Here is a 23,172-nt window from a genome sequence, read left to right on the forward strand (position 1 = left end):
ACAGAAAAAATACATTAATTCTTAACTGAGTCATGCAATAATGGTAAATTGCAGAGTTGTCTGAATATGGGTATATAAGTGTTTTTTAAAGGTGCATTTTGAGTGTCAAAAGAACACTTCACGAGTGAGAACACCGCAACAAAAGCCCTTCCACTATCGTCAATAATTTTTTTCATAATTCATAGCCAAAGCAGTCGATGAGCAGGACAAAATGTAAAATATTTCACAAAATAATAAGTTGAAGTACTAAAATTACTCCTACTGACAAATCGTCAAATAGATGGCAATCTTACCTTTATTAATACCTTTAATCAGACAACTTTGGCAGGTACACGATTGTCATGGATTATATCTCCACACTCACAATGCACACATGGTGATTACACGTGGCAATTTTACGCCTGCATTAAAGACATTCGTGGCAGATTCACAACACAGCTGCTCTATTTCAGCGAGCACAATGGGCCAAGCCGCAGCGGCTGTGCTGGCCACCTGACAACCGATAATGCGTGTAGCCATATTCGTGCAATGACGGGCAAACACGAGAACAAGAGGAACGTCCATTGTGGACGGCCATTGTCTTTACATGTGTAGGAAAACATTAGTTTGAAAACGGAGTTGAGCCTCGAAGCTTTATTGCTCAAACCACGTTGATGTGCAGAGAGGTCATGTTAGGTCTTGTTGTGGGGGTCTAAACATGTTTTAGGAAACACCGTAAGGCCAGTACAATAGCTGCAATTTTAGACATTCTAGTTTTATAAATAGTTTTACGAGCAACCTCAGGGAGACAATCAAGGATGGAGGTGATTCAAATCCCCATCACCTTTTTGTTATCTTAACACGTAGGCTTTCGCGACCAATATCATTCGTAATATAGGGGTTTTTTTCTCCAGATATCTGGCTGTCGCCTGATGAAGCTAGTTGTAATTGCTGACAAAAGGTCGTACTCAGATTGTAAATGTTATGCACTTGCTCTCCAACACACCAGCGTGCTGTACGAGTAACGAATTGGTATGTTCTGTTTACGTGACAAATCTTACTAATTGGCTGTGTCAGGTGGTGGCGGGTCTAACGATATATTTATATTTACGCGATCTCACCCAAAAAAAACCCTATATTATGGACCTTTCTGTTAATAAATACAAAACTAAGATACATTTAAACAATTTAGAAAGCTGTCTTAAGTTCTTACAAATCTCATGTTATTGCATTTTGTTCTGTATCTTAAATAACACTGCACAACACTACATATGGGCCATTTATAAGGTTGCATATTTATTGAAAGCGTCTGTTTAAATCTGCGAAAATATCTGTCCAAGTGAATATTCAGATATTTCCGAGAGCATTGATACACTGGCAATATGCAAGATATTCGTGTCTCCATTAAATTACAGTTACTATGACCAGTAAAATAATTACAGCAATAAACACAAGCCGCCTGCCAAGTTTTATTGTGCGGGCACTTGATTCACGATACTTTTTTGAAACCGATAAACATCTTGTGGCCTATCAGGAAAACATATAAATAAAATAAGCTCAGGACAGCACCGCTATTTTTGGGTTGGTGTGCGATGTGCGGTGGCAGTGTTTGGAAGACTGTGAGGTTGAGCACTGAATTCAACCCCAGTCAAACCACCAGTTGAGCCAGATATCGAGACTGAACCAAATACATATTTATCCCCACACTCAAAAGACTTGCAAAGGTGGGCTTGAGTCTTATCTTCCCAAACATGAATATATGCAGTGACTGAATTGAAATGTTCGGCTTGGTCAACAGTTGGAAGGCTCCCGCTAAATGTCGGAATGTAGACATCAGATGTGGACTGCAAGGAGGCCTTCCATGGGTTGGGTGTGGTGAAATATCCACAGAGCATCTCGCCATCACTGCGTGTTTGTAGAGCGAGGTTCTCTCTGTGGTTGCTCAAGCTATGCAACATTCCGGACGCACCTTTGTGTAATTCTACGCTGCGCCGTTTCAACCAGGTACGAGTGCAGGATGATTCAATGAATGGTCGTGGTTCAATCATAATTTTTTTAATAGAAGAAATAATTTTGCATCACTATATCGTGATGACTGTAGCAGCCTTTAAGCATATGGAGGGGCCATGTGAACCAATTGCACCTTAAAACATTGCACACACATCGACTCTCACAAACACAATTCGTGAGCTTAACAATGGATAGGGTAGCAATGAATCGATGCGGCATTACACAAGGAGCCGGTTGCCGCTTTTAAAGTGCTTTGGGAACCTCATTCTTGTGGAGGAGCTTGTTTAGCAAATACTTGCTGGGCTTTGCCATTTAGAGTCGATGTGCGTGTAACAGCCCTTTTGTCAATCCACTGCTGGATGAGGTCCACCCCATGCCATGCAGGTCATGGGGATTATATAACTGTCCTTCACTCTACTGTATAAGTCAGTGCAGGTTCGTGAACATGGGGAGCACAGACAAGGCAACATGAATGTAAAGTAGAATGGAATATTTTGCTGCACCACCATCTACTGCCCAACGCATAGCCCCACAGCCTACAGCATCAGTTATACATAGCAGCACTAACCAAGCTTATGCCTGCTTCGCTTTTGAGATTTAATTAGATTTGGTGCATTCCAAGTGAATTGGTCATTAGCAGAGTAGAATACTGAAGCTGTATATTTTTATTTCGCATTTTCTGAACAGACAGGCATGATTTCGTGCAGTATGCAGACATGCAAATGTAGCCTGTGTTGCCATGTTACTACAGATTTAAGTTTACTTTGAAGTTTTATAGTGATCATTAAACAATACATTTTAAAATCAAAGAATGTGCAAAAATTAATTGCGCAAATGCATGGGCAAATTAACCCACTGACACAAATATGATGGAAGTAATGGATGCATTTATATAGGAGACAAGGTGTTGTGATCGTGCAATCATACGAACACTCGTAAAATAAACCACTTGAAAGTGCTTCACGTTCAAATAATTTACTGTCAAACTGCACCACTAGCACATTGAAGCATACTTAAACCAATATTGTATAATATGTTAGAGCAACGTATACGTGGCAGATTTAATTTAAAAAAACAATCATCATTGCTCGCCATCGTGTACGCACTGCTGGATGAAGGCCTCCCCACACTCTCACCATCCCTTCACGGACTTCGGGTGTCATTATCAGTCTCACACTCCTCACACGAGCAGATCTCATTACTCCACCTGCACCCCTCCTTGGGCTGCCACTCCGTGACCAGTCTCGTCCATCTCTTATACCAATGCGTCATGCTGCAGCCAGCTTCATTTCCTGGACAGTCAATATCACATCTCAGATTTGCATTTGTTCCCTGATCCATGTGTTCGCCATTCAGTCAGTGTAATTCCAAGCATGCATCTCTCATGTTACTTCTCAGCTCTTTTAGCCATGTTGTATTATGGACACTGACAAAGAAAAACATTTCAAAGGAAGAAATAACACAAACTCTTTGGTTCTTTCGGTAAAGTCACGTAGGTTAAAAAAATATAATAGATCACGACGTTTCGATCGCAACACAAGCAATCGTCATCAGGTGAGACAACTAGAACAAGAAAAAAAGTAGCAGTAGCAGAAAAAAGTAGCAGTAGCTTCAAGTCTAGAATTAGCAGTAGCAGGTTTTTCTTGCTGTAGTTGATGACGATTGCTTGTGTTGCGACTTTACCGAAAGAACCAAAGAGTATATATTCCTGCAGTCATGAAAGCTTCAAATCAAGAAAGAAAAAACACAATTAATTATTTAAACGTTCTCAATTAAAAACATGTTTTCTTTGCCCCTAGATTCAGCTGTCGGCACTGTAGTTGTAGCAGAGTTTTTCATTGAACTTCTCAGTAAACCAAAAAGACAGCCGTGCCAAGAAAGCTGCCAGCTTAATTAAAATCTGATAACCTTACATAGATCTCCCATTGTTGGCTCTGTGCCCCAATATATGAAATATCCACAGGGAGTTGTGTGTTCCTAACATCATAAGCCACCGGTCACATCGCATCCAATCGATCATATGTGATCAACTAAGTCACGTGTGAATGCTTTCAACCAGGGTGCTGAGGATAATGTTGGTGAAGTTACTTGAATGCAGCATAGGGGAAGAGGAGCGTAAGAGCTGTTAATGTCACGGTTGTCACTGTATTGTGCTGGGGTTTCACGTAATGTGAAGGTTCACTTTAAAACAGCACGACGTATAGCTAAATGTATGAGCACGTGGCCTTCAAAATAGACAGAAGCATGTCTATGTAACGCTTGTCTTGTGCCGTTATTAACCGCTGAATTCCCATGGCAAGTGCGTGAAACAATTTTGGCCCTGGAGATAGTTTGAATTAGTTACGGGAAGCTTGGTAATTTGAGTATGCGGACCATACCCATGATACGAATGTGATGTGAGCTCGGATAGAGTTTGGAGTTAAATGTGCCTCTGTAATGGCTTTTCATGGGGATTAATCACACGGCAGTGGCGTGGTGCGAGACGGCGTTGCACAAACCGTGTGAGCGTGCGTGGAGCGAATGTATAATTCATTTCGGCTTCAACATGCATCGGTTCAACCTCCCTCGTAGTTCTGACTCGGGTATGAAACAAAACGTAGAGCAGCAAGCCACGATCCAGTAAACTTAGGAAATGTGCGTTAAGTTACCAAGATAACCGCCAACGTTGCCCTTTCATGGCCCAACTATGAGTACAGTAATTGTGTGTTCGCAAGGTGACTTCGCTTAGGCTGCGTGTAAGTGGCACGTGTGTAGCTTCAAGCGCCATTAAGTCGGAGTGTGTGATACGCCTATTCTAAGTGCTTTCATATGCTTCAGATGGTATACCCAGAGCATGTAGGTGAAGCCAAGAAATGGCTTGACTGTTCAACATATTGTTGGCCGGAGTACAAAAGTAAGAGAAGTAACACTTATTTGTGGGCCCTTGACAAATGCATGATGATAGCCAAATCATTGACCATCTTAGACTGCATGTTTTAGGATACATATAATTGCTAAATGTATTGTCTCCAAATCCTTGTGCAGAGACTATACATTTATTTTAATGTAGGCAATTATTTGCAGGAAACCTATTTTTAGCACACGTACCTGTGCCTGACACTCATTGCTGTGCTCAGTGTAACAACAGTCTTGGGAATTACTCATTTTAAGTGCCATGACCAGGCGTGGCTCACTCCTTTAGTTTTGTGCGCACTCGAATTGTGAAGAATCCCTCACGTCAATGAATTGTGTAAGACTTTCCAGGAAGAACCGGATTTTAAGTCCTTCCATCCTCCCCACCCCTAACACCCTCTCTCTCTCTCTGAGGCATGTTTATGCTGTCTCTGTTCCTGTTATTTTTGGGTTGCTGTGGACTTTTTTTTACTTTGCTTTATCTTCATCATCCAAACAGGACCCTCCCTTAAAACAGATGTTTCTGTTTGTTTGGCTTTACCAGTGAAATTATTTTTACGGCTAAACTATTACCTTTATTTTTCTATTTGGTTTGTCGGATGACTGTATTATCTACGGGGTGGGGGGGCCTTTTTGCCAGTATTAAGCGTAAAGCCGTTTCTTTTTATCGACTGCATTCCTGTATGTGTTCACTGTGTAGTAGTGGCGCAGTGATTTGTGCACTGCTCTATGAACGAGGTGACCCTGAGTTCGTATTCCCAATCAGGGCAAACATCCTCGGTTTCCCTTCACCAACCAGCATTGGCCAGTGTAGTAAAGTATGGTCAAACAACCCAAATGACCAACATTGCGATGGGAAGTCATTCATACAGCTGTGGAATTGATGTGCAAATAATTTTTTCCAAGTATTGGAAGCTCTGACTGCCCCTGATCCCCTACTAAATTAACATTTTTCTCACATTATTTTAGTGGTAATGAAATAGAATACGCTTTAAATTTCGCTTCAGTCGGAGTCTTGCGAGTACGCCGTTAGACTTATAATTACCCAATTCATGCTCCGACTTTTTTCACATCTAGGGAAACTGCATGTGCAAAAACGTAATTTGTTTGCAGTTTTTGCACTCTTTTAAAATAAGCTAAGCCTGAGCTGCAAAATCCGCTGGTGATATAACCACTGGATGCTATCTTCTTGGTTCTTTCGGTAAAGTCACGTAGAGTCTACGTGACTTTACCGAAAGAACCAAGAAGATGAATCCCTGCAGTCACTGGATGCTGTTCACATAGCAGGTTAAATATATGATTCAGTTTAACACGTAGGCTTTCGCGACCAATGTTATTCATAATCAACATTTTTGGGTTTAGATCGCGTTTATTTATAAATGTGTCGTAACCCTCCACCACCCGACACGGTCATTTGGAATGTGTTTTATTGTGATTATGCTACATTAGTAATCAGTTAGTGGTTGTTACTTATAAGGGAAACAACCACTAACTGATTACTAATGTAGCATAATCACAATAAAACACATTCCAAATGATTACTAATCTACAACTCGCATCGTAACAATAGCCTGATTACTAAACTAGTATATACTTACAATCACTCCCCCCTTGAATCTTTGCACCTGATGAGTTAATGAGTTAATGATGACGTCATCCTGCTGCTGCTCTATATAAGAACGGGAGACAGCAGAGCCTCACCATTCTGGCGAATTGCCCGATGAGGAGGGCCACGACCACGGCTGTGTTGTCTCTACCGTGTCTCTGCTTGTGTCGTGCCTAGTCTTGGCTCCCTGGCTGCCTGGCCAGTGGCAGCCGCGCAGGCCCTCAGGGCCATGGCGACCAAGCGTTCTGGGGTGGTGAGCCGAGGTGAGCGGGCCAGTTTGGCTGCTGCAGAGGATGGTGAGGTGGGACTGCCTGGAGGAGGGAGACCCGCAGAGGAGAGGGACGAGGCGCGAGCGTCGACCTCGAGGCGAGCGGAGGAGGACGCCTGGTGGCAGCAGGCGAGGAAGGGAGAGGAGCCGACGAGGAGTGAAATGGTGTCGGCCAGCCCAGGAGAGGAGGCGGAGGAAGCACCGAGCTCGGCGGGCCTGCAGGCGCAAGGTGCCCAAAGCGACGCTGTCCAGGCAAGTCCGGGACCTGTGGGGGCAGGGCGGCCCCAGGAGCACACAGGGCGGTGGCGCGGAGGAACGGGCGTGAACTTCACCCCGATACACGCCAAGCGGCACAATTGTGTACGGGTGTCCTTCAAGGAAGACGTGCCTGAGGAGGTCACTATCGACAGACCAAGATTCGTGCGGTCTGTGATGATAGAAATTCTGCAAGTGGATCCCGCAGATCTCTTTTGTTTGATTGCCCTGCCGGGTGGCCGGGCTTTTGACGTGAGCTTCAAGACAAGTAACTTGCTGCAACGCTTTATGACTTTGTTCGAGGAGAAGGCGGGGGAGAGGCCCCTGTCACTGCTTAAACTCCAACTGCTCTCCGAGCTAGACACAAAAATGGTCACCGTGTTTTTGTATAATGAGACTCTGCCAGACCACGACGTCGAGGTGTGGCTGAGGCAGCACTGCCTGGTGCTTTCGGACAGTAAACGGGTCCAAGACTCTTTAGGGATCTGGACGGGCGCCAGACAATGGCGAGTGAGGTTGAGAACGGCAGAAGGGGCTTTGCAACACATCCCGAGCGCCCTGAACATTGGTGGCAATAGGGTCTACGTGGTGTACGCGGGGCAGCCGAAGCTCTGCAGGCGTTGTGGGGGAAGCGGCCATTTAGGCTGCAGCGTGCGAGGCACGGATATGCTTCCGATGCAAGGCACGGGACCACGTTGTGTCAGAATGCTGCGCCCCGGCATTGTGCAACCTATGCGGGAATAAAGACCACCTGTACAGGGACTGCCCGCTGTCGTACGCAAACAAGGTCCGCGCACACAGGAGCAGGGTGGCGGATGGAGAAGGGGAGGTGGCCGAGGACGGGCTGAAGTCAACGCAGCCCGGCGGGAAGATGGAGGATGGGGGTGGAGAGGTGAGCAGGCAGGGTACGCCACTGCAGGACGAGAGGGAGGAGGGGGAGATGACGTCGGAGGAAGACGCGGATCCCACGGGCCGGCAGGTGGAGCACCCCGGGGACAAGGACGAGGAGCCCGTGGGAAAACCTCCCGACCCAACGGTGGTGGACTGGGCGGAGGCGGTGGAGGCGAGGGAGAACGGAGAGGAGCAGCAGAGGGAGAGCACCAGGAGGGAGAAATTCAAGGAGGTGGGGAAAAGGAAGCGGAAAGCGCCGCGTGGCCCAGCGAGGACAACCCGCAAACGGGACCTGGAGGCAACAGACTCCTCGATGGATGCGAGGTCGTCGGAAGATGGTGCCGTGGCGGCTAAGACCAACCAGGGAAGAGGGCTGCCCAAGGAGCCTAGGAGAGGGGAACAATTGCAGGGATTGGCTGACACAAACCTGTATGAACTATTGGACGACGTGTCTGGGTAGGGAGAGACAATTCTGGGTATGGACCTTACCGTAGCATCAGTAAACGTGAGGGGAATGTGGGGTAGGACTAGGAGGGGGGCCATTCTGCATTACCTACGGTCCCTGAAAAAGGGACGTTTACTTTTTACAGGAGTGCCACTTGCCATACTCCCTTGGTCGAGAGGATCTGGCTAGGGACTGGGAGGGACACTGCTTCTGGTCCGGAAGCAATGTTAATAGGTGCTCAGGAGTGGTTATCCTCCTAGGTAGAAAGAACATAGAGGTGCAGGAGGCCCGAGAAGTGGTCCCGGGACGACTCCACTATGTCGATGTTGCATATGGTGGGGCGGCGGTCCGGCTGATCAATGTGTACGCCCCCACAGGCTCTCCGGAACGTGTGGAGTTGCTAGAGAACGTGGCAGCCTTGCTGCTAACACGAAGGCACATCGTAATGGTGGGTGATTTTAACTGCCCGCTAACCCTGGCGGACACGCGGCCAGTCGCCGGATGTCGAAAGTTGGACCCCTCCTCTAGGAGGCTGGGGGCTTTGGTTGGAGATTTTGATTTGATTGACGCTTACCGGTCGTTACACCCAAAACGACCAGGGTTCACGTGGTCGAGTTGTTTGAGAACCGCACACTCGAGGATTGATTTCCTCTTTGTCTCTGCCAAGGTTAAGGTGGAGAGAGTGGAACACGAACCTTTCTCTTTTTCCGACCATAAGATGATAGCTGGGGGGCTCAGAATCCCAGATGGGCTGAGGTTGGGAAGGGGAATCTGGCGCATGAACTCGGGACTGCTGGAGGACAAAAAGGTGGTGGAGGAATTTGTCAGGCAGTACGAGGAATGGAGGAGCCTGCGGTGCTGCTTTGGCACGATAGCTGAATGGTGGGGAATGGTGAAGGGGCGAATTAAGTCCTTTTTCCAGTCCCAGAGTAGGAGGAGCGTAGGGGTTGCGTTGCGGGGATTGAATGAGAGATTGGAGGGAGCATATAAACTGATGGAACTGGGATTCCCCGTCATGGGAGAAATAAAGCAACTAAAAGATAGGATCTCTGCGGTGTTGGAGAAGCAGGCCGCGCAACTTGCATTCAGGGCTCGGGTGAAGGCGGTCGAGGAGGGTGAGCGTTGCACGCGTTTTTTCTTTAAGAAATGTAGGAAAGCGGACAACACAATCCGAGAATTGGTATGTCCCAGGTTAGGTAGACTCAAGAACACAGAGGAGATAACGGAGGCCGCCAGGAGTTACTACAAGGAATTGTACAGGAGCAGGCCGTCAGACGAGGGGGCGCGGAGCACACTGCTAGGGGGGGTAGATAGGGTTATTGAGGCTCCAGAGGAGCTAAACAAACATATCCAGAGGGCAGAATTGGATGAGGTGGTGGGGGGATTACGTCGGCACAGTGCACCAGGGTTAGATGGGATACCGGCTGAATTCTATGTTACGTTTTGCAGTACCCTCAGGGACGACATGTGGCAGATGTATAAGGAAATTACGGAGGAAGGCCCTGTGCCAGATTCAATGACAAGAGGGGTCATAACCCTTGTATACAAGGGGAAGGGGGAGCGCAGTGACCTCGGGAGCTGGCGCCCGATCACCCTGCTGAACACCGATTATAAAATCCTGGCCAAAGTTATCGCGGTGCGTCTGGGGAAGGTGGTGGGGGAGGTGGTGGTGTCTGACCAGAAGTGTGCGGTTCCGGGCAGGCGGGTATCCGATAACCTCGTTCTGTTGAGGGAGGTGGTGGAAACCACTGTGGAGAGGGGTAATTCATTGGGTCTACTCAGTTTGGATCAGGAGAAGGCATTTGATAGCATCTCGCACGATTATTTGTTCGCGGTTTTGAGGCGAATGGGGGTGGGGAAACAGCTTATAGACTGGATAAGGAAGCTATATCATAAGCTCACAGGTAGCCTGCTAATAAATGGAGTCATCTCGGAAGGGTTTCCAATTGGGTCCGGTGTGCGGCAGGGGTGCCCGATGTCGCCGGTGTTATTCATAATGTGCATGGAGCCTTTTGCCCAGGCTGTCAGGGGAAGCCGGCTGATTAGAGGGGTGAGCATGCCAGGGTGTGCGGAACCAGCAAAAATTGCAATGTATATGGACGATGTTGTCATTTTCTGTGGGAATGTTGCTTCGGTATGGGAGGCCCTAAGACTTGCGGATAGATTATTTTTGGCCTCAGGATTAAAGGTGAATGTAAGCAAAAGTGAGCTGCTGATATTCGGTGACCCCAGGTTATTTGAGGGCCGCCCGCCAGGTATAACGGTCCAGGGTGAGGGGATCAAAATCTTAGGAGTCACGTTCTATAGGGAGGACTCGGCGACTAAGAATTGGCGGGGAAAAGAGTGCATGGTGAGAGGCAGGTTGGCTGGTTGGGCAGACAGGCGCCTTTCAATGGAAGGTAGAATGTTGGTCTTGAGGGTGGAAATCCTCCCGGTACTTATCTACCTGGCCTACGTGTTCCCGCCGGGGGCGCAAATGGTAAAAAGGTTGGAGCGCCTGTTTTTCAAGTTCATCTGGGGGGGAGGGATGGACCGAGTGAAGAGAGAAACAATGTACAAACGTGCCGAGAACGGTGGGAGGGGGGCCCCGAATGTCGTGTGCATCCTCAACACGATTTTTGTCTGTAATACGCTGCGACTATATTTCTCCAATGGGCTCCAGGTGAAAGCCTCATATTATGTTCGGTACAGACTGGCATGGCTCCTGAGACGGCTAAGCATGGCGTCGTTGCCGCGCAGCACCCCCCTGGCTTGGCCTCAGGGGTGGTTGTGCACCGCGGTAAATGAATACATCACGAAGTACGAGCCGGACCGGACACGGGGGTCGTGGGTTCCCAGGGAAGTCCTGGCGGACATGTCGAAAAAGGAGATCTGCACAGAGGTGCCAGGTGCTCGGGGTACCCGGGCACGACAAATTTGGGAAAACGTAGCATCGGCAGCCCTGACGAAAAGGCAGCGGGACTTATCCTGGCTGGCCGCATGGGACAGGCTGGAGTGCAGACTATTTATGTGTTCCCGCAGATTGGCCCGCTCACCTGATTGCCCGAGAGGCTGTGGCCTGGGAGAGAGCGCTGCTCATGCCCTCGTACAGTGCCCATTTGCCCAGGAGGTGTGGGAGTTAAGCCGACCCCTGCTGTCCCATTTTTGCCCTGTAAAGGCCACAGCGCCTAATATGATTTGGGGGATGTTCAGGCAGAGAGCGGGTGGGGTCTGGGCTCAGGCATGGGCCGTCATAGGTGCCGTAAAAGAGGCCCTGTGGACGGCGCGCCAGAAGCTGATTAAGGGCGCCTATATGTCGCCTCCCGAGGTATACCGACTAGCCAGGGGGCTGTTAGAGAGGGTGGTGGAGGTGGAGCGGGCGACAACGCGCAGAGCAGCCACAAACGCGAAGTGGCGATGGCCGCTACCCAAGTGCGGGATAGGCTGAATTCGAAACGACCCCCCCCCCCTTTTTCGACGAGAATGGGTGGATGAATGTACCCCCCCCCCTTTCCTCCGGTGCGATGGCGACTTCTTGTCTTTTCTGAGTAAAGGGTGTGAAAGAGGGGAACTCGATCGCGGCATACTCGGTGCATCGGCTGTAAAAAGGATCCCCTGTTCCCGTTACGTTCATGTGGTTTTTCCGGTCTTTTGCTGTTATTTTGGCTGTACAAGGCAGAGGCCTGCTCTTGCTTGAAAGGAAATAAAAACCTTAAATCGGGCTTGCCAGGGGAGACACCAGGAGCATCGAGGTGATCCTTCCAGCCCGTCCGGATCTCAAGTGAGACCTAGCCACCAGCCCCGAGGCCTGCGAGGGCCCTGACCGTGTGGCCAGGGATGACCATGCTGCCAAGAAGTGGGGACTGCTGGAGAATGGAGACGGAAATTGCAACAGACGAAGAGGGGAAATGGCGAGAGGCAAGGACCACGAGGGCCACCCGAGTTGCTGAAGGAGACCGGGATGACCGAGCCGCCCAGCTTATGCTCGCAGCAGATGAAAAGGAAGCAGAGAGTGCGTCAAGAGAAATGAATGCCACCTGCACTGCTGAGGGAGCCTGGGACGACAGAGTCGGCCAGACGGTGACTGCAGGAGACAAGAAGAAGACGCGGCGAAAGCAGAGGGCCACCGACACCACCTACGCTGCCGGAGGGGACTGGGGCAACCAGACCGACCCGCTGGCAGCAGGGGGATGCGTGGAGGAGGCATGGAGATGGATAGAGGGGAACGTGGCGGAGGCACGGCAGAAGGAGAGGATGGAGGAACTGGATGGGAGGGCGGGAGCTGATGGAGTGGGTGAGGGAGGCCGAGGAGAAAAAGGTACGGCGTCCGGACGCAGAGATGCGGGTGCCCCCGAGCGGAGGGTGGGGAACGAAGCCAGAGAGACGCCAGCAACCCTGGGGCAGGGGGAGGCCCGGAGGGAGAACGCGACAGTGGACGCTGGACCGGTGGGAGCTGGGAGGCCGCGGGAACGAGACGGGAAATGGCGAGGCGGGGCAGGGGTGAGTCTGACACCACCTCATGTCAAACGACATAATTGCGTCAGAGTAATGATGAAGGATGAGGTAGCAGAAGAAGTGACCATCGACCGAGCGACCTTTGTACGGTCAATAATGATGGGCTTGCTACAAGTAGAGCCGACAGACTTGTACTGTTTGATAACTCTGCCGGGAGGGAGGGCGTTTGATGTAAGCTTCAACTCAAGCCCCCTACTACAAAGATTTATGACCCGCTTCGAGGAAAAGGCGGAGGAGAAGCCATTGATATCAATGAAGCTACAACTGTTATCAGAGCTGGACACGAAGGTGGTGACTATTTTCCTATACAATGAAGCCCTACATGACCACGACGTGGAGGTCTGGCTAAGACAGCACTGCTCGGTACTGTCGGGCTGTAAAAAGGTGAGGGACTCAGTGGGGATATGGACAGGGGCAAGACAATGGAGGGTGCGGCTGAAAACAGAGGGAGGGACCTTGAGACACATCCCGAGTGCCCTGAACATAGGAGGCAACCGGGGATATGTTGTGTATGCCGGACAACCTAAACTGTGTAGGAGGTGTGGGGGCAGCGGTCACCTGGCTGCAGTGTGCAAGACAAAAGTCTGCTATAGATGCAAGGCACTGGACCACGAGGTAGAAGAATGCAGTGTTCCGGCACAATGTAACCTCTGCGGTAGCCGAGAACATCTGTACAAAAATTGTCCGGAGTCGTACGCCAACAAGGTTAGGGCGTATAGGGTAGGAGGAGCGAGGGATGAGGAAGGGGGTGGGACCAAACTGGACCCGGATAAGGAACTGGTGAGGGAAGGACGTGGGGAGGTGGCTGAGCAGCAGCCACCAGCGACGGATGGAGGGGGAGAAGGGGAGAGGCATGCAAAAAGAGCAGAATCGACATCGAGCGAGCAGGAAGAGGGGCTGGCGGGGGAGGGGAGCGACGGCATGGGCAGCATCTCCGAGACGACTGTGGAAGACTGGGCGGAGGCGGTGGAGGAGGATGAAGGAAAAGGGGAACGACAGCAGGAGGAAGGCGGTAGCGAGACATGGGAGGGACCAATCGGAAGGAAAAGGAGGATACGGAGAGCCCCAAAAAGAGGCGCCCCTTTAGGCAGCACGGAATCCTCGGACTCCTCGCTGGACACAGAGGCCTCGAGGGAGGGGATGGAGGAAAGGGTGGAGAGCCGGCGCAGGGGGAAACCCTTGAGAACAAGGGGCAAAATGAAATTGCGGGAACTGGCGAATGAAGACGGTTACGGAGGGCGAGCGGAGAAGGCCGCTTCGGACTGAGACACATCCCAACATGGAACTTTCCGTGGCGTCCGTAAATGTGAGGAGCTTGAAGGGAAAGGGGAGGAGAGGAGCAATAATACAACTGCTACAGGCTACCAAGTGGGAGGTGGTCTTCCTCCAGGAATGCCACCTACCATACACCCTGGGCCGGGAGGAGCTGTTGGAGAGCTGGGATGGCTACTACTTTTGGTCCGGGAGTAATGAAAATCGATGCACGGGGGTGGTTACCCTCCTAGGCAGGAGGGGTATACAGATAGTCGGGTCCCAAGAGGTGATCCCGGGCCGCCTCCATTATGTGGACGTGTCTTATGGAGAGGCAAACCTGAGACTAATAAATGTGTACGCCCCCACGACGTGCACAGAAAGAGTGGACCTATGGAATAATGTAGCGACCCTGCTCGTGACGAGAAGGCAAGTCATAATGGGGGGTGATTTTAACTGCCCGTTGTGCCTGGCAGACCTATTATCGGTGGCTGGGAGGAGGAGGCTCGACCCTTCCTCTAGGAAGTTGAAGGAGCTGATAGAGGATTTTAAAATGACTGACACCTTCAGAAAGGTACACCCGGTGAGACCGGGATACACGTGGTCGGATAAGGGTGGTAGAACACAATCACGAATAGATTTCATCTTTGTGTCTGCCAATGTGAAGGTGGATGGAGCTGACCTGGAACCCTTCCCCTTGTCAGATCACAATTTGGTGAAGGCAAAGCTCGGTATTCCAGGTGGCCTGAAGATGGGGAAGGGAACCTGGAAAATGAATGTAAGCCTGTTGGAAGACAGAAGGGTCGTGGAAGACTTTGTAAGGAAGTACGAAGACTGGACGACCCTGCAGGAATGCTTTGCCACGAGGGTGGAGTGGTGGAGCATGGTGAAGGGCCGGATAAAGGCCCTCTTCCAGACACATAGTAGAAGGAGGAGTGTAAACAGGGAACTGCAGCTGTGGAACGCTAGAATCGAGAAGAAGCACAGGTTACTTGAGCTGGGATTCCCGGTGGGTGAGGATATACGGAGATTGAAGGGAAGGTTATCCTCGGTATTGGAGAAAAGAGTCAAACAAATGGCATACAGGGCAAGGGTCAGGGCAACGGAACAGGGAGAGAAATGTACGAGTTTCTTCTTTAAGAAATGCAAGGCAGGAGACAACACACTTAGGGAATTGGTGAGTCCGGTCAGAGGCAGGCAGGCAACGACAGAGGGTATGATAGAGATAGCGGAGGAGTACTATGGGGAGTTGTATGGGAGGAAGGGAACGGATAGGGGAATAAGGGAGGCACTACTAGGGGAGCTAAGACATGAGGTTAAGAACCCAGAGGTACTGGGAGGGAGGATCCAGATGGAGGAAGTGGAGGAGGCAGTGAGGAGGCAGAATAAGAATAGGACGCCAGGACTGGATGGAATTCCAGCAGAATTCTATATTACATTCTGGGATTTAATGAAAGGGGACATGCTGCAGATGTATAGGGAAATGCTGGAGGGTGGACTGGTGCCAGAAGAAATGTGTGAGGGGCTCATCATACTGATGTATAAGAAGGGGGACCGGAGAGAGTTGGGAAACTGGCGTCCAGTTACGCTCCTGAACTCGGACTACAAGATTATGGCAAAAATAGCTGCGACGCGCCTGGGGAAGGTGGTGGAGGGAGTAGTCGAACCCGACCAGACGTGTGCGGTGCCAGGAAGAAGGATTTCGGACTCCCTGATTTTATTAAGGGAGGCAATAGAGGTAGAAGGAGAGAGGGGATGCCCCCTAGGGCTTCTTAGCCTGGATCTTGAGAAGGCTTTCGACTGCCTCTCGCACGAGTATATGTTCGCAGTGTTGGAAAAAATAGGAGTGAGGGGACCCTTGGTCGATTGGGTGAGGCGTCTTTACCAAGGGCTCAAGACCAGACTACTGATAAATGGGGAGCTCTCAGGGACAATTCCAGTAGAGTCAGGGGTGAGACAGGGGTGCCCGATGTCCGCGGTTCTATTTGTAATGTGTATGGAACCCCTTGCACAGGCAATAAGAAACAATGAGGAGATTAAGGGAGTGACCATCCCCGGGAATAAGGAACAGGGGAAGGTGGCGCTATATATGGATGACGTAGTCGTGCTATGTAGGGACGTGGCATCAGTGTGGGGGGCCATGAAGGAGACAAACCGCTTCGGCCTGGCCTCCGGCTTGAAGGTGAATGCGAGGAAGAGCGAATTGATGGCCTTCGGGGACCCGAGACTATTTGAGGGCCGGCCGCCTGAGTTGGGGATAAAGACGGAGGAAGTCAAGGTCTTGGGAGTGTCCTTTTGCCGAGAGAGGTCGGCGGAACGAAACTGGGACGGGAGGATAAAGCAGGTAAAGGGACAGTTAGGCAAGTGGGCCGGGAGACGGCTCACGATGGAAGGCAGGATTCTGGTAGTGAGGGTGGTGGTTTTACCAACACTCAACTACCTCGCATATGTGTACCCGCCAGGTAGGAGGGAGGCAAGAATCCTGGAATCGCTGTTGTTTAAATTCATTTGGGGAGGCGGGATGGATAGAGTGAAGAGGGTGGTGATGTGTAAACGCGTCGAACTGGGGGGAAGGGTGCCCCAAATATTGCACGTGTGCTGTCCTCAATTTTTGTGTGCAACACTTTGAGGTTATTCTTTTCCGAAGAGCCCCGGGGGAAGGCCGCATGTTATTTAAGGTATCGCCTGATGTGGCTCCTGAGGGGGCTTGGGATGACCCAATTACCGGCGGGCACGCCCTTGGCCTGGCCACAAGGATGGCTGAATGCGGCGGTGGGTGACTACATAAAAGTGTACAATTTGAGTCAGAGAGGGGGACCGTGGAACTCCAAGGAGGTATTGGCCAAAGTAAACGAAGGGGAGGCCTGCGAGGGGGTGATGGGCGCGAAGAGGACTATGTACCGTCAAGTGTGGAGGAACACTTCATCAACGGCGCTCACAAAAGAACAGAGAGATCTGTCCTGGTTGGCGGTGTGGGATAGATTGGAGACGAGGGGCTTCATGTTTTCTCGCCGAATGGCACGTTCGCCCAAATGCCCGAGGGGCTGCAACACAGATGAGGACGCGGTGCACGTCCATGGTGAAGTGTCCCTTCGCACAGGAGGTGTGGAGACTGAGCAGTCCGCTGTTGTCCTGGTTTTACCCGTCGCAGGTGATAAGTCGGGACATTATGTGGGGAGTCTTAAGGGAGGTGCGGGGAGATGACAGAGATCGAACGTGGGCCATAATAGGCGCGACAAAGGAGGCCTTGTGGGGAGCTCGCAGAAAAGAGTTGGATGGGTCCCCTATATCACCGTTGGAGGTGTGCTACTGGGCAAGGAGGTTGCTAGAAAGGGTGATGGAAGTAGACCGGGTTAGGCTGGGATACAAGGCCGCAGGTGTGAAGTGGAAGTGGCCCCTACCCGGGGTGGGGTAGCGAGGGGACCGGCGGGTATAGGGAAGGGATAGTGAAGGATGGCCATGCACATTTTAGCCGGCCTGCTAAGTCGTGTGGGCAAGGAATGTACGTGTTCGATCGGGGGAAGGCGATGTGATGGAGCAACGCATGGGTGAATGGTGGTGATGAATGTAAATAAGGGGAACGGGGCGGTGTGCGTTATGGCGGCGAGCTTTTTTTGTTGCATTGTATGTGGGTGGAGCCCGCGGATGTGACGGAGACTCGAAGTGGCCAACCGGGGCGCCCGGGAAGGAGTGGTTTTCAGTACTCTCTTTGGTTTTCCTTGTACCCGTTGAGAAGTTAATAAAAACCTTTAAATCGCAATTACCAGCGAAACGTCGTACTCAAATTGTAAATGTTGTGGCTTCAACACACCGGTGGGCTAAAGCAGTGAACTATTTGTCTTTGTCAACGTGACACATTTTTACTGATTGGCCGTGTCGGGTGGTGGAGGATTACGACACATTTATAAATAAACGCGATATAAACCCAAAAACGTTGATTATAAATATATGATTTTGAAAATGAAAATGCCGCAAGCTTGTGCCCTCACCAGCTGTAGCCAATACCGATAATTATTGATTAACAGTTGTGCATGCAACTCGCTCTAATTAAATCTTGACTTAAAGCTTTCGTGACTGCAGGAATTCATATTCTTTGGGTCTTTCGGTAAAGTCACAAGCGTTCGTCATCAGGAAGAGGGGGTTAGCTTCTGAAACTAGCCCCCTCGCTCTAATTGTTTCATGCTAAGTAATTTCTATTCTGTGGAATTGTGAACATGGTGTCGACTGCTATCGGCATACACGGCACTATCCGATATACATACTCATAAATATTTAATTATGAATATATTCACCTTGGCAGGGTGGGGAAGCCATGGTGCAGTGGAGTGGTTCGCACACTGCGTGTTGTTAACCTGCTCAGCTGAGTTCAGTTCCCTGCAAAGTCAGCAAGTGAGTGATACCTGAACTGATACTGAGCTCTCCTTCACCAACGCAGACTGTCCAGCGTGATGAAGGATGGTCAAGAGATTGTCGTTAAGGACATGTCGCATGACAAAGGACTGTCAACAAAAGAAAAACATACATTTTAAGGCGATAAACGATCAACTCATTCAAGATATGTCCAGTCTCCATTCAACTGTGAGTTATATATTCATATTCATAGTTTTTTTCGGTAAAATCACGTAGGTAAAACATCAAAATTATAAAAATAAATCAAATAAAACAAAAATCACGACGTTTCGGAGGCAACATATCTCAGCCTATCCTGGAGGTCCCTTCCTTTACCAACATGCACTTAGGGGGCGTCCCTAAATGACGTCACGCGGTTTCGGACGATTTTTGACCCCCCCCCCCTCGTCACACGGCGTCACAAAAAGTCAGACCCCCCCTCAAATATGACGTCATAAAGCTCTGCTTCCCCCCCACCCCAAAAAAAAAAACATGCTTCAAATCGCTTTAAACTATTGTCATTGTATCTTCTTGGTTCTTTCTGTAAAGTCACGTAGAAGGGAAATAATCAAATAATACATTTTTTACATAATAAAATACAATTCTCACGACGTTTCGGCCACAACGCAAGCAGCCGTCCTCAGGTGAAGGACAGCGTCTTTCCGACAGCCCTTCTACGTGACTTTACCGAAAGAACCAAGAAGATGAATCCCTGCAGTCACGAAAGCTTTAAATCGAAATTTATATTGTCATTGCAGTGCGTATTTAATGTGGTGCTGCACTTTGATGTTATAGGATAAAACATTTATTTAAAAGTCACACTTCTCAAACCCCCCCCCCCCCCTCGTCACACATCGTCACAAATGTCTGACCCCCCCCCCCTCCTAGGTGCGTGACGTCATTTATGGACGACCCCTTACCTGTGTGGTCATGACTGATATAGGTTGCGGGAAGGCCTTCATCCAGCAGTACACTAACAAAGATCATTGTTATATTTAAGCACCTACAAAAGCTATTTATTAATTTACATCAAATGTGAGCAAACAGCTTAAGGGGTGCATGGTAACCTTGGGCAACATGTATATCCGCTTAAGACAAGATGCCATATTTAATTTGTAGGAAATAAAGCTGTGCTAAGCTGGGATAAATGAAAACATCACGAGTGTTTTCTCCAGCAGTCCTGCCGAGGTATGTTTCAGCAGCGCTCATACGTTGCCCATTTACATCAATCATAGTGTCTCTTCAGTTGCAGGTGTATTCATACACGATAATGAATGCATTTAACAAGGGTTACACTAATGGTTTGTGCGTTGGTAAAGCCACAAAAAGCTGTTACATATGAAACCATGACATGGGACGTGGTGATAAAGACATTAAGTAGAGGCTCCCTGCCCAATGTCCCCACTCGTTGTAGGCAGGCACCTTGGTAAGTAGCTCCAACCCGTGGTGCAGTTGCACTGTCTGCATACTCCCAAATAAGACTTTGAACCGTATATTTTTAGACAAGTTGTTGCGTGAGATTAAGCAAAATATAAGAAAAAAGATCGTAGGGTTTTGTGGTGCGTGGGTGAGTTATGCGATGCTGTTCAATTCGTGATCGCCTTTGGTCCACGACACTAGGCCAAGATAAATCGTTGGCCCGTGATGAAAAATGTTTTGAGCTCCGTTGCTCAGTTGTACCGCTGTGATATCTGACCTGCTGCAGGATAACATTTCAAGGAAAACTCGTCTTAAAAGCAAAATTTCCGCAAGCCGCTCTCCCACTCTATCTGTCTCTTTTCATCCCACCTTCAATCTCTGCCTCCCACTGTTACGCAACTCTTAATAAATCATTACGTTCTTGAAAAATAGTACCCAGCTTAGATCTTTTATCATTGGAATTATGCAACAAGCTCCATGTGTGCCCAATTTCGATAGACATATTTCTTGATTTACTTGTCAAGCACACGGATGTAGCCTCGTTAGTCCAATTATTATTAAAATTGCAAACGCTGCAGAAAACGCACGGAAGGTTGTTTTAATCTCCTTTTTAACACTATCATGGAAGTCACCCGGAACTTTCTGAATAATTTATGGAATGACACATTGATACTTTGATCTGGAAAGTCTCAGGTGGGCCATGCTTTCACATGTGTTTATGAACAAGGAATGCGCCTCTAATCTTAGCGGTCAAACCTGCTCTGCAAGCCCGGCCACCACCAATGCCTGCTGATTGTATTTCATCTCATGAAAAGAGACGTTCGGACAGATGCTGACAACACAATCCGTTTTCATATTGAGCACAATTATAACATAATTCATGATGGAATAACTAGGATGTCAAAGCTCGCCTACGTAGATTTTAGTAATCACAAAGTCGTGGCTGTACTGTTAGAAGTGATTTAGTGATAATCGGTACTTTATAAAAAAAATGCTCGTTTCGTCAAACAATAAAGCACTTTAATTGAAATGTTTTAAGTGTAAAATAAAGTTCAAACATCGAATAAAGTTTAAAATTAAAGTTAAACTGTATCAGGTGTAGTAAAATGAAAAAGTATACTACATGATGATTTAGGAGCCGGAATTATATGACAGTAATTAAATTTACAACGGTGTGAATAATTGCGTGTGGATTAGTGGCGCATTGGTTCATGCGCTGCACTATGAACTCGGTCACCTGAGCTCGATTCCCAAAGCCAAACATCTGTGGCGTGTACAATCTGAAGCACTTCTGTCCCACTTCACTCATGTGCCCTGATGAGTGTGGTGAAGAATGGGGCGCCGCAGTGGCGAGATGTTAATAACCTCACCTGATATACAGAAGATCGTGGGTTCAATCCCGACCCTGATGCCTGTATATTTGTGAGTTTGCGGTGTCTCTCTCCTCGTAGTCGCGTGGGTTTATCTCCGTGTCCTCCTGTGGACCCGATTATCCCCACCCCTATTCTTCCCAATTGTCCGTTATCCAATTTATTTTCCCATTAGAACTAAGATTCTTAGGGTTCTTGAAAAGAGGAGTTCTGTAATTGGAGTACTGCATTGATATGTACTGCAATGACAATTTGAGCCAGTTTTTCCACTGCCATTTTTTATTGAAACAATAAAAGTTATTCACTCACATTTCACAAACATGTCAAAACATGTCCATGCATTTGTTTTACTGAGTTGAGTGAGACATTGCCACATCAAGCACAACAGCACTACATTTCATATTTTACGATGCACCTTGGCTCTGGATATACTTTATTCAAATACGTGTGTGCGTGTCTCTGCATGTACACATACTGCCATAGGGCAAGGTTGTTGATTGCGGTGGCACGTGTGTATGTTGAACTTTTTTCGCACCGTACGTAGTCAACCGTGCTCATTGGAGGTGTGGGTGCGAATACAGTGCGGTAGAATATACGTCAATGCCTCGACACCCGTGAAGGTTCGGTTCTTGAAAATCTGCATGAAAGTAGAAATCGCGAATGTAGATATATATGTTTATAGTGGGGAAGTGGTGATCGGTTCCCATGTCCTACTGAAAGTACGAGAAAAAATACAATGTTTTATAACTTTAATTCTATACTATACACATAAATAACATTCACATACTTAATTAAGTAAAAAAACAGCACAAAAGGCACCAGCTTCAGCATGTGGATGGCAGCACACGGTCCACAATCCACCGCTGTACTAGGTAAATACAGAACACCTCCCCATGATGCGATGTTGCCAAACCGCATGTCGTCGAAGGAAAATGGCTCAAAAGTGAAACTGGTATACAAATATAAAGTCAAGAGTAATCGACGTCCGAGAAAGAAACATCCACGAATGAAGAGGTTTTACTGCATTTAAACGTCTGAGTTGGTCCCCTTAAAATGGAGTCCTTACTCATGTGTACGAGTGAGTCATTAAAATGTGGACAGGCCTTCATCCATCAGTAGATAGAAACATGCCTGTTGATGATAAATATTGGATTGCCTCCCATCCATGATCTTCGCATATATAGTTGTGAAACCTATTATCTGTCAGTGGATTTCAAATTATTCCTGTTACCCGAAGAACCCCGGGATTCACAAATGAAAGACCCAATGCAGAAAACTTCATTGCAGTTCCAGTGGAGTCTAAATTCTAAACGATGCGGGGTCCCCTTGTTTTTAGGTGACTATTGCACCACCGCCTCGCTCAATGTGATGCTTATTGGACCAGTGAAGGGTGACCCTCAAACACACCCAGGTGACTTCTTTCATGATGAGGCGACTGTTGGCCCGCTATCTTTCACGAATCCAGACACGGTGAGTGAAAGAAACATAACCTGTTCTTTACGTAGTGTGGCTGGCATTAAACCTGATGCAAGGAATTAAATGGGGGCCCATGGTCAAATCCACCCTCTCTTTGTAGCCCGGCGGTTGGGCCCCTGAAGCCCGTGGGTGCTGGCGCACTTACAGACCAGGTATCTACGCCAACGATGATATGTAATTTTGTGTTTAGTGAATGTACAGAACACGCTTTTGAATGTTGTGTAATATCCTCAATCAGGGCTGCAGAAAATGAGTGACTCCTGAAAAGGACCCCACAGCCCAATGGTGCAAGAACCTTTCTGAAGATCCAGCTAAGGAAGAGCCTTGGTTCTCTCTGCTCCGACAGCAGTGGGTGCCACTCTCAATCGTGGCCCAACAACAACACATGGAAGACGATGTTGATATATCTTTCATAAATGGAAGATCA

The sequence above is a fragment of the Lethenteron reissneri genome, chromosome 26 (genome assembly GCF_015708825.2).
Source record: "Lethenteron reissneri isolate LAM-NWPU_2019-01 chromosome 26, ASM1570882v1, whole genome shotgun sequence".
Lineage (NCBI taxonomy): Eukaryota > Metazoa > Chordata > Hyperoartia > Petromyzontiformes > Petromyzontidae > Lethenteron > Lethenteron reissneri.